This window comes from Belonocnema kinseyi, chromosome 4, assembly GCF_010883055.1.
Source record: "Belonocnema kinseyi isolate 2016_QV_RU_SX_M_011 chromosome 4, B_treatae_v1, whole genome shotgun sequence".
Lineage (NCBI taxonomy): Eukaryota > Metazoa > Arthropoda > Insecta > Hymenoptera > Cynipidae > Belonocnema > Belonocnema kinseyi.
The window spans coordinates 18,182,538-18,193,597 of NC_046660.1; the positions used below are offsets into that span (position 1 = coordinate 18,182,538).

The 11,060-nt window shown below is 23.4% G+C and overlaps 1 protein-coding gene across 1 annotated transcript in view; it reads left to right on the plus strand.

The window, feature by feature from the left end:
- The first annotated feature begins 4,340 nt into the window (after window positions 1-4,340).
- LOC117171252 (mucin-17-like) overlaps window positions 4,341-11,060 on the plus strand; it is a 90,515-nt gene continuing 83,795 nt past the window's right edge. Inside the window, exon 1 of the mRNA XM_033358368.1 lies at window positions 4,341-4,503. The gene's annotated coding sequence lies outside the window, so the exon portion shown is untranslated. The remainder of the gene's footprint in view (window positions 4,504-11,060) is intronic.

The window sequence follows — 11,060 nt, forward strand, 5'->3', positions numbered from 1 at the left end:
TAACGCTTATTTGTTTGTTCATTTATATTACAGTTATTTATTATGTTATTATTTATTTATATTCATTGACCTTCAGTCAAAATTTTTTTTTTATTTAAACAGATTTCTTTGGTTCAAGAAAATGTCTTTTCTTTAAAGAAATGCCTTTTTATTCTAGTTAAACTTTTTTTAAATTTTGAAATGGTTTTTTTCATTGTGAAGTTATTCTTGGTTAAATGAAATCAACTATGTTAATGAAATGATTTTTTAAATTGAAGACCATAATTTATCTCCCTCTTTACTTCTCTATTCTTTTCAATTCATTTCTATCGCTATAATTATTTATTATTATTATTAATATCAATGATTAATTTATCAGGAGACTTACATTATTAATAATAAATATAAATACATTAGTGAAACATGTTTATTAAAAAAAATTAATTTATCATATTTTCTTCTTCTTATTCTCTTCCTCCTTCTTTTCTTTACTATTCTTTTCTATTCATTTCTATCCCTTTTTATTTCTTTTTACCTCTTTTTTCATCAAGAAAGCTTAGAAATTAATTAAAAATTATTTGAAGAGAATGAAAAGAGGAGTTTTAACTCGTGCACAGTTAATTCCAGTTAATTAATTTGATCCCGGAATTGGATTAAAATGATATGCAACGCTTATCATTTTAATAAAATCATAAAATCCGGTTTCGGATTTTTTATTTGATCAGCAAACTGCGCATCAGCATGATCCGATTCTCAAGATCAATTGCCTGTCCAAAATTTCCCATGAATAGCAACTGTCGAGTTTGAATTCTTTTTTTTCTAAGAAAAATTAATTTAATTTAGGAAATTACAAAAATTCCACCCACCCTGTATTTTTTAAACTTAAAATTTAACTATTCTAGTTAAATATTCATTACTTCAGTTGAAAATTCATCTCTTTGTTGAGACTTTATTTGAGTTTTGTTAGAAATCTAATCATTTCGATTATTTCAATAATTTTATTTAAAAAGCATTCTTTTTTTGTTAAAAGTTCGACTGTTCTTTTTAAATTCGTCTTTTAATGGTAGAAAATTAAACTATTTGATTTAAAATGAAATAAAATTCATATATTCGGTTTTAAAATTTAATTTTTTGGTAGAAAATTCGCCTTATTAGTTTAAAAATGGAAGAAGTTGGTAAAAAAATTGTCTTTCTTGAATGAAAAAAACAAACTATTTTATTGAAAATTCAACTATTTTGTAGAAATTTAAATTAACTGTTTTTAAATTAAACTTTTTTTTTTTAAATTTTAATACTTGATTGAAAATTTTGTTTGCTCGTTGGAAATTAATTTCTATAACTGAAAATTAAACTGTTCCATTTTTGGTTACATATTTATCTTTTTTGGTTGAAAATTCAACTCCTTGATTCAAGATTGATAATTTTATATGAAAATTTATCTCTGGTTAGAAATCTTAATACTTGGTTAAAAATTTATCTTTTTTTTTGGTAAAAACTTAATGTTCTTGAATAATAATTTATTTATTTTTGTTGAAAAATCGTCTTTCGGATTCAAAAATTAAACTATTTTGGTGGAAAATTTATTTATTTGGTGAAAACTAACTTTTTGTTGAAAACTCATCTTTGCTAGTTGAAAATTTAATTGTTTTGTAAAAAACCCGTTTTTTTGTTGATAATTCAACTTCTTGGTCAAAAACTGATGATTTTAATTTAAATAATTATGTCTGGATACGAATTTCAACCCTTCAATTCAAAATTAATTTTTTCGTTGAAAGATTATATTTTGGGGCTGAAAGTTAAATTATTTTGTAGGAAATTCTTCTTTTTTGGTTAAAAATGGAAATACGTGGTTGATCTTTTTTGTTGAAAAAACGTCTTTTCGGGTTTCAAATTCCACTTTTTTGGGAGAAAATTGAACTATGTTCGGAAAATTAGATTTTCTTGTTAAAAATTCATATTTCTGGGTACAAAATTTAATTGTTTAGTAGGAAATTATTATTTTTTTGGTTGAAAATCCAATGAATTGTTTACAGGTTTATCATTAAATTGGTCATTCCTCTCTTTGATTGAAAATTCAACTATTTTGTTCGAAATTTGTTTTTCTTGTTTGAAAATTAATTTCTTTAATTGAAAATGTAACAGTTTTATTTTTGGTTAAATAGTTTTCTTTCTTAGTAGAAAATTTAACTATTTAGTTTAACAACATTTTTTCCCTTGGTTGCGGATTTGTTTAAAATTTAATTTTTCAAATTAAAAACTTAATTTTTTAATTTTTAGTTAAATTTTGATCTTTTTAAGCTGAGAAATAAACTATTTAGTTGAAAATTCATGTATTTTTTTGAAATTCGTCTATTTGGTATAAGATTATACTTCTTGATTGAAAATTGATAGTTTTTGTTGAAAAATCATTTTTTCGGTTTGAAAATTATTTATTTTCGTAGAAAATTTAATTATTTTGTTGCAAATAAACGTTTTTGTTGAAAATTCATATTTCAGGGGTGAAAATTAAATTATTTTTTAGACAATTCTTCTTTTTTGTTTGAAAATCCAAATACTTGGTTGCGGATTCACAATCACATAAAAAATTCATCCCTTTGATTTAAAATTTCACTAATTTGTTGGAAATTAAATCTTTTCTTTGCTTAAGATTTAATTTTCTTAATTAAAAATGTAAATATTCCAATTTTCGGTTAAATATCTATTTTTTTAAATTGAAAATTCAATTATTTGGTTGAAAATGCATCTATTTTTTTGTTAATTTGTCTGTTTCGTAGAAAATCAATCTTATTCAATGAATATTTGTCACATTTGTTAAAAAATCTTCTTTTTGGGTTTTAATTGAACTATTTTAGTTGTAAATTCATTTGCTTTCTTGAAAATTCTTTTTGGTAGAATTGTTTTATAGGAAATTATTTGTTGTTGTTAAAAATCCAAGAAAATGTCTGCAGATTTATCTTTATAAATTGAAAATTTATTTGTGTTGCTGAAAATGAATATTTAAAAAAATTCATTTTCTTGGTAGGAAATTAATCTTTTTTATTAATAATTGATCATTTTTGCTAAAAAAATCGTTTTTTAGGTTACTATTACGATTTTGGTTGAATATTCATCTTTTCTACTTGAAAAATTAACTATTTGGTTGAAAATTCATCTATTTTTTTATAAATTCGTCTGGTTGGTATATTAACTATTTTAGTTGAAAATTTAGTTTTTGTTTAAAATTCCTCTTTTGTGTAGAAAGTTATATTTTTTGATTAAAACTGTATCTGTTTTTCTCAAAAATATTCTTTTTGGATTACAATTAAACTATTATGGTGGAAAATTGAGTTATTTTATTAAAATTGAACCATTAAATTAATAATTTATCTCTGTCCTTGAAAATTTCACTACTTTTTTGGAATATCGTTTTTGCTATTTGAAATTTAATTTTTTAAATTTAACTATTTTAATTTTGTTTGAACGTTTACCCTTTCTACTGGATAAATCAACTTTTTGTTTGAAAAGTCTGGTTAGTAAAAAATAAATCTTCTTAAATAATGATTTCTTTTTTTAAAAAAATTTTCTCTTTGGGTTATAATTCAACTACTTTAGTTGAAAATTCATGTTTTTTGTTGGAAATTCTTTTTTTTTGCTATAAAATTATACTTCTTGATTAAACATGTATCTGATTTGCTAAAAAATTATCTTTTGTTTTACAATTCAGGTATTTACGTGGAAAATTTAGTTATTTCATTGAAAAATAACCATTAAGTTGAAAATTTATCACTTTCGTTGAAAATTTAACTACTCCGTTGGAAATTTGTTTTTTTTTTGGTAGAAATTTAATTTGTTTCAAAGCAAAATTAACTATTCTAATTTTGGTTGAACATTGATCTTTTTCAGTTGAAAATTCTAATATTTGTTTACAAATTTATGTATTTTGTCTTTCTTGTTAAAAAATCATTTTTCTGGTTTAAATTTAAACTATTTTGTCATGAAATTTAATTATTTTGTTGAAAATTAACTTTTTTGTAAAAAATTTACATTTCTGGATTGAAAATTCAATAATTTTGAAGAAAATTATTCTTTTTCGTTGAAGATTAATATTTTTTGTTCAAAATTCTTTTTTTTTGTTAATAAATCGTATTTTTCCGTTGAAAATTCAACTTTTTTTTAGAGAACTCGCCTTGTAGCAAAAAATTAATGAACTTTGATCAAACTTTTGTCCTTTTTTATTTTAAAAATTCTGATTGGTAAAAAATTTAAAAAATGAATAGAAGGGTATTGGGTAATGATAATAATATCTTGTTGAGTAGAGGTTATAAAAGACATCCATTTCGAGAGGCGCTCAGTACGAACGCGAGACTGGAACTGTAAAGTACCTTCTCGTAGCTCCAAGTGTGACATCTTAATTTTTTTTGAGACTGGTCATCATGTTCACAATAAACGATTAAACAACGGGTCAAGTGCTGTTTGTCAGAAATTTTTTTCTTAGTGACAGTGCTGTGAATTTTGTCTTCGCAAAACGGATCCTACGTCTATAAGGTAGGGTTGAATTTTTAATCTTGGTTAAATAATTTTTGTAAAGAATTTAAAAAATAATAATGAGTATTATTGATATTAAATATTAAGTAATATTTGCAACAATAATATTCATTTTACTAATTTAAAATTAGAAATTCCAATTAATAATGATTTTTAATAAAAATATTTTTACACTAATGTATCTATAATTTTTCATTATTTTATTTTAAATTTAGGAAATCTATTTTAACAGTTAGAGTTCGTTGGTCTTCAATTATTTCATCATTTTTTTTATGCAAAAAATTATTGTAATTGAAAATAAAATAATTAAGTTTGTAGCTTTCATACATGTAATATTCGGTACAATATTTAAAAGAATTTTTTAAATTGAATTTTCGCGCGTTATTTTTGCCGGTTTATGGTGACTAAAACAATAGCAGGAAAATGAATGATGAATGGTCAAGATAAAAATTAAAATGGTTGTATTGAAGTACTAAAATGCGAGGGAATGTCAACAGTTTGAGAAAATTTAAGACCATTGATTATGATTTTGCATGGTAGTAGTTTCATTTTATTGACGGCAAAATTGCTCGATAATAACCTTAATTGGTCTAGAAATGACTGGAAATAATCTATTTTAAGAAAACAAATTCACGGGTGCAAAGAATATATTCAATTAAACGGAGAAAAATATTTAGTTTTTGAAAGAATTTTCTGTTGAATTTTTTCAGTTGAAAATTCACATTATTTTTCAAAAACTCATATTTTTGGGTGAAGAAATTTAATTTTTTTTTTGTAAAAACATTTTTCTTTTGTGTTTGCAAATTCAACTACTTGATTGTAGAGTTATCATTAAATAAAAAATTAATCTCTGCTCCAATTTTGGTTGAATATTTATCTGTTTTTAGTTCAAAATTCGACTCTTCTGTTAAAAATGAACCTTTTTTTCGAAAATTCACATTTTTGGTTCAATAGTTATCTTTTTAAGTTAAAAATGAAACTTTCGTTAAAAATTCGTCTATTTCGTTAAATGTAACTTTTTTTAAATAAGAATCTTTTTGGTCGAAAAATAAACATTTTTTTGCTTAAAGATTTATAATTTTAAATTAAAAAGTTCTTTCCTTTGCTTGAAAATTTGGCTATTTTGTTGAAACTATTCCGGTTGAATATTCATCTATCTATCTAAAAAATTAATCATTTGATTGAAAATTTGTTGTTTTTTTTGCCTGAAAATAAATTCTTTTGACTGAAAATTTAACTATCCCAGTAGAAGATTCATCACATTTTTAAACTGAGAATGTAACTATTCCAAATTTGGTTTGATATTTATTTTTTCAGTTGAAAATTTCTGTATTTGCTTGAAAATTAATGTGTTTTGTTATAAATTTATCTCTTTGTTCGAAAAATTATTTTCAACTGAAAATGTAACTAATTTCATTTTTGGTGGAATTTTGACGTTTCCAGTTGAAAATCGACGTATTTTGTCGAAATTTGTTTCTAATTTTTAATTGAATATTAAGTATTTCTTAAAAATGTATATTTTGTTTAAAAAATGAACTCTTATGTTTGAAATTTCTGTTTTTTAGTAAGAAATTAATTTTTAGACTGAAAATCGCAATATTACAATTTTTATTGTAAATTTATCTCTCTCAATTAAAATTTTAAATATTTGTTCTAATATTTATGTATTTTGTTAAGAGTTATTCTTTTTTTGTAGAAAATTCATATCCTTGGATAAAAATATATCTTTCTTATTGAAAATTCGTCTTATTTTGTCGGAAAATAATTTTTTTGACTGAAAATTAAAAAAATTTTTTCTTGTAAATTTACATTTTTAGTTGAAAATTCCACTTTGTGATTGAAAATCTACGATTTTTGTGACAAATTTGTCTTTTTTCGTGAAAAATTCACCTTCTTAGTTGAAAATGCAACTAATTGGTTTAAAATTAGTGTTTTTTTTTTGTAAAAAGTTAATTTTTTAAATTGAAAATGTTAATATTCCATTTTTAATTGAATATTAATCTTTTTAGTCGAAAATTTATTTGCTAACTGTAAATTTAAATATTCCACTTGATGATACATATTCCTAGTTGAAAATTAATGTCTTTGGTTAAAAATGCAAGTATTTTATTAAAAATCTTTTCTTTTAGGTAAAAAATTAATTTTTTGATTCAAAATATTAATATTCCATTTTTGGTTGAAAATTGAACTTTTTGCATTAAAGATTCAACTACATCGTTGAAAGTTTATTTTTTTGTTAAAAATATTTTTCTTTTTATAGGAAACTCATCTTCTTGATTAAATATTCAACCTTTTGATTTTAAATTAGTTTTTTTGTTGTTGTCAGAAATTAATTTTTAGTTGAAAATTGCTCTTTTTGAGTTGAAAATTCAACTATTTGGTTGACAATTGATATTGTTTGTTCAAGATTTGTCTTTTTTTCTGTAGTAAGTTAATATTCTGAGATGAAATTTTAACTAATTAGGTGAACATTTGATTTTTGGATTACAATTGAACTATTTTGGTTGAAAATTAATTTATTGCCTAAAATTTAATCTATTCCAGTTTTTAGATTCATCATTTTATTTTAAAATTTATTTATTTTGTTGGAAATTCGTTTGTTTGGTTAAAAATTAATTTTTTTAAACTGAAAATTTAAATATTTCATTTTTGGTTGAAAATAAATTTTTTCGATTGAATATTTATTTTTAACTGAAAATTTAACAATTTCACATTAAGATTCATCATTTTAGTTTGAAATTTATCTCTGGCTGCAAATTGAACTATTTTTAAAAACATTTATTTTTTTTTTTGTAAAAAATTAAGCATTTGAATTAAAAATGTAAGTAATTTAGTTTTCAGTGGAAAATAGTTATTCTTGATGGAAAATTGATGTTCCTAGTTGAAAATTAAACTATTTGGTTAGAATTTTATCAATTTGTTAAACATTCAAGACTTGTTAAAAAGTTATTGTTTTTGGTAGACCAGCCACAATTTAATGTAATCCGGAGTAATCCTATGCATTCGGGAGTAATCTCAGGTAAGCCAGGGTTATCCGATATAATGCAGAGTAAATTTCCCTGAGTATTTTTCTTAAAAATCAGTAAATAAATTAAATTTAAAATTTTGTCATCAGAAAAATTTGTTAGATTTGAAAAATATTGAAATATTGAAATATTTTAATATTAATATATTTATTTATTATTAATATATATATAATATTAAATATTGGAAAATATTGTCAATAATTTGTTTAAATTACCACAATAGATAATTTATTTATATTGTATATATTTTTTTGTGTGGAAAAGATGGGGCACAATTTCGAGTTGCTAATTAATATATGAATCTGGGAGAATTTTTGATATTTTTGAGATAAGGTAGAAACTGTTATTTCGAATTTTAATAGCACTTGTTCTTAGGGATAGGTAGCTAATGAACTTGAGAACTATAAGTGTTGATTCTCCCACGTACGGTTCCTCTCTCAGACACATAATATCCGAGTAATGATACATCCGGGAAAAGTGAATACAATGTGTTGTAATTCTGTTCACTGAGATTTATAACAATGCGGTAATACTAATTGTAGCAACGGTAATTCATTTAAAGTTTCTCGGAAGATGCCTCCTCAGTTTCAGGCTTCAAATCAATTTTAGACTTGAAATCAACAAATAAGCAAAAAATATAAGGGATAGAGAACTTCTGATTTGTAAATGATAACTCCTAACTCCTAACTCCTATTTCGAATCTCCAACTTTTAACGCAAATCTCCCAATTTCTAACTCCTAACTCCTCGTTTATAGCTCATAACTCCTATTTTATACCTCATAAATCATAACTACTAACTTCTGATTAGGAAGTCCTTATTCATAACTCCTATTTCCTAACCTGCAAAACAAAACTCCTAACACCTAACTCATAACTCCTATTTCCTAACTTATAACGCAAAACTCCCAAATCTTAACTATTATTTTCTATTTTCTAACTTATCACGCAAAAGTCTTAATTCTTATTTCCTGATGCTTTAACTTATTACACAAAACTCTTCATTCTCGAATCGTAACTTCTAACTCGTGACATATAACTCACAACTCACGATTTCTTACGCATAACTCATTTTACCTAGCTTTTAACGTAAAATTCCTAACTCCTTACTCATAACTCCTATTTTCTATTTCTTAAATTATAATGCGAAACTCGTTACTCCGAATTCGTAACTTCTAACTCCTTACTCCTAACACATATTACCTAAATTTTAACGCCAAACTCCTAACTCATAACTCAAAACTCCTATTTCCTAACTTATAACGGAAAGCATGTAACTCGTAACATATAACTTCTAACTCTCCTAATTCTTTTTTGGAAAAAATTCCACATTTTACCTTGAAAATAAGTTTTCCAAAAATTCTGAAATTTTCACCGAAAGGGTAAAATGAATTCCTGCAATATTAGGAGTTATTCCCCAAAAGTTAAATTATTAAGCGATTTCCATAGAATCGTCTAAAAATGTATTTGTTTGTGTGCACCTTTGTTCTTTTTTGGTAGAAAATTCATCTTCTTGATTGGAAATTCAATTAAATTGTTAAAAGTTCGTTTTTTGTTGTTGTAAAAACATAATGTTTAAAATTCAAAATGTAGATATACCATTTATAGTTCAAAATTCATCTTTTTGGTCGAAAATTTATTCTTTTACTTGAAATTTAAATATTCCATTTTAGGTTGAAAATTTATCTTTCTGGGTTAAAGATATATCTGTTTGGTTAAAAGTTTATGTTTTTTCTTGAAAATCGTTTTTATTTTTTGTTGAAAATTGTATTTATTTTTTGGTAGAAAATTCATTTATTTTTTGGTAGAAAATTCATCTTCTTGGTTGAAAATTTAACTTTTTCATTAAAAATTCTTTTTTTTTATTTTAAATTAATTTTTTGAACTTCTTGGTCGTAAAATCATTCTTTTGCCATTCCAGTTGAAGTTTCATTATTTTATTTTAAAATTAATTATATTGGTTGAAAATGGAACTAATTTATGAAAAATTCGTTTTCTTATTGGTAAAAAACTGAATATAAAAATTTTAAATGTTAATTTTCCATTTAAGGTTGAAAATTTAACTTTTTGATCAAAAACTGATTTTGTTTTTTGGTAGAAATAAATTTTTTAAGTGAAAATTTAATTGCTGCATTTTTTCATCTTCATGGTTGTAAAATTATTCTTCAACTCGAAATTTATCCATTCCAGTTGAAGTTTTATTGTTTTATATAAAATTTCATCTCACAGGTTGAAAATGCAACTATTTTGTGGAAAATTAGCTTTTTTGGTAAATTATTAACTTTTTAATTGCAAATCTAAATATTCCATTTTAGGTTAAAAATTCAACTTTCTGAGTTAGAGATATATCTATTTGGTTAAAAGTGTATGTTTTTTGTTGAAAAATGTTTTTATTTTTTGGTAGAAAATTAATCTCCTTGGTTGAAAATTCAACTTTGGATTAAAAATTCCTTTTTTTATCAAAAATTAATTTTTTCAACTGCAAATTTAATTTTCTCCATTTTTTATTATAGAAAATGCATTTTCTTGGTCGCAAAATTATTATTTTACCATTCCAGTTGAAGCTTCGTTATTTTATTTTAAAATTAATAAATATCATTGGTTAAAAATTTAACTATTTTGTGAAAAATTCTTTTTCTTTTTGGTGAAAAAATTTTTAAAAAAATTTTTAATTTCAATATTCCATTTAAGGTTGAAAATTGAACTTTGCGAGTTAAATATTCAACTATCTAGTTAAAAGTTGATGTTATTTTTGTTAAAAATGTTTTTTTTTGTATAAAATTCAACTTTTTGATTAAAAATTAATTGTTTTTTTTTGTTAGAAACTATTTTGTGAAAAATTAAATTTTTTTGGCACAAAATAAATTTTTTTGAATGAAAATTTAAAATCCATTTTCAGATAAAAATTGATCTTTTTGAGTGGAAAATTAAACTATTTAGTTGAAACTGGATACCGTTACTCATTACTCATAAATAAAAACTCCTATTTTCTAACTCTTCTAACTCTTTTTTGACGCAAATTCCATATTTAACTTAAAAACACATTCGCCGGTAATGGTAGAATTAATCTCTAAACGAAAGATGAATTTCTAAAAAATTAGGAATTATTTCCCAAAAGTTAAAAGATTAAGTGATGCCCATAAATCGAGTTTGGTTAATCCCAAAAATTTCTTTGATTTAACCAAATGTTTATTTCTCTTAACCAAATCTCTTGGTAGATAGAATATTTGGTAAAATTAACCGCAAATTTTGTTTGAATCAATTATTCATTTTTTTGAATCATCCAAATTTTAATTTATATTCAATAAACTTTTTTATGTCACGTCATAGTTCGGAGGTGACAAGACACGCGCACGCTGCAATATCGCGTCTAGACGATCTCCGTTACTATGCTAAGAGCGCCATTTGAAGTCACAAGAGGCGTTACAGAAGCTTTTTTAAAATGGGCCAAGTGACATTACTTTAGGCGCATACTAAGCGCATTTGCAGCGATCTACCATCTAGAGAATTTTTCCTCCTTTAAATATAAATTT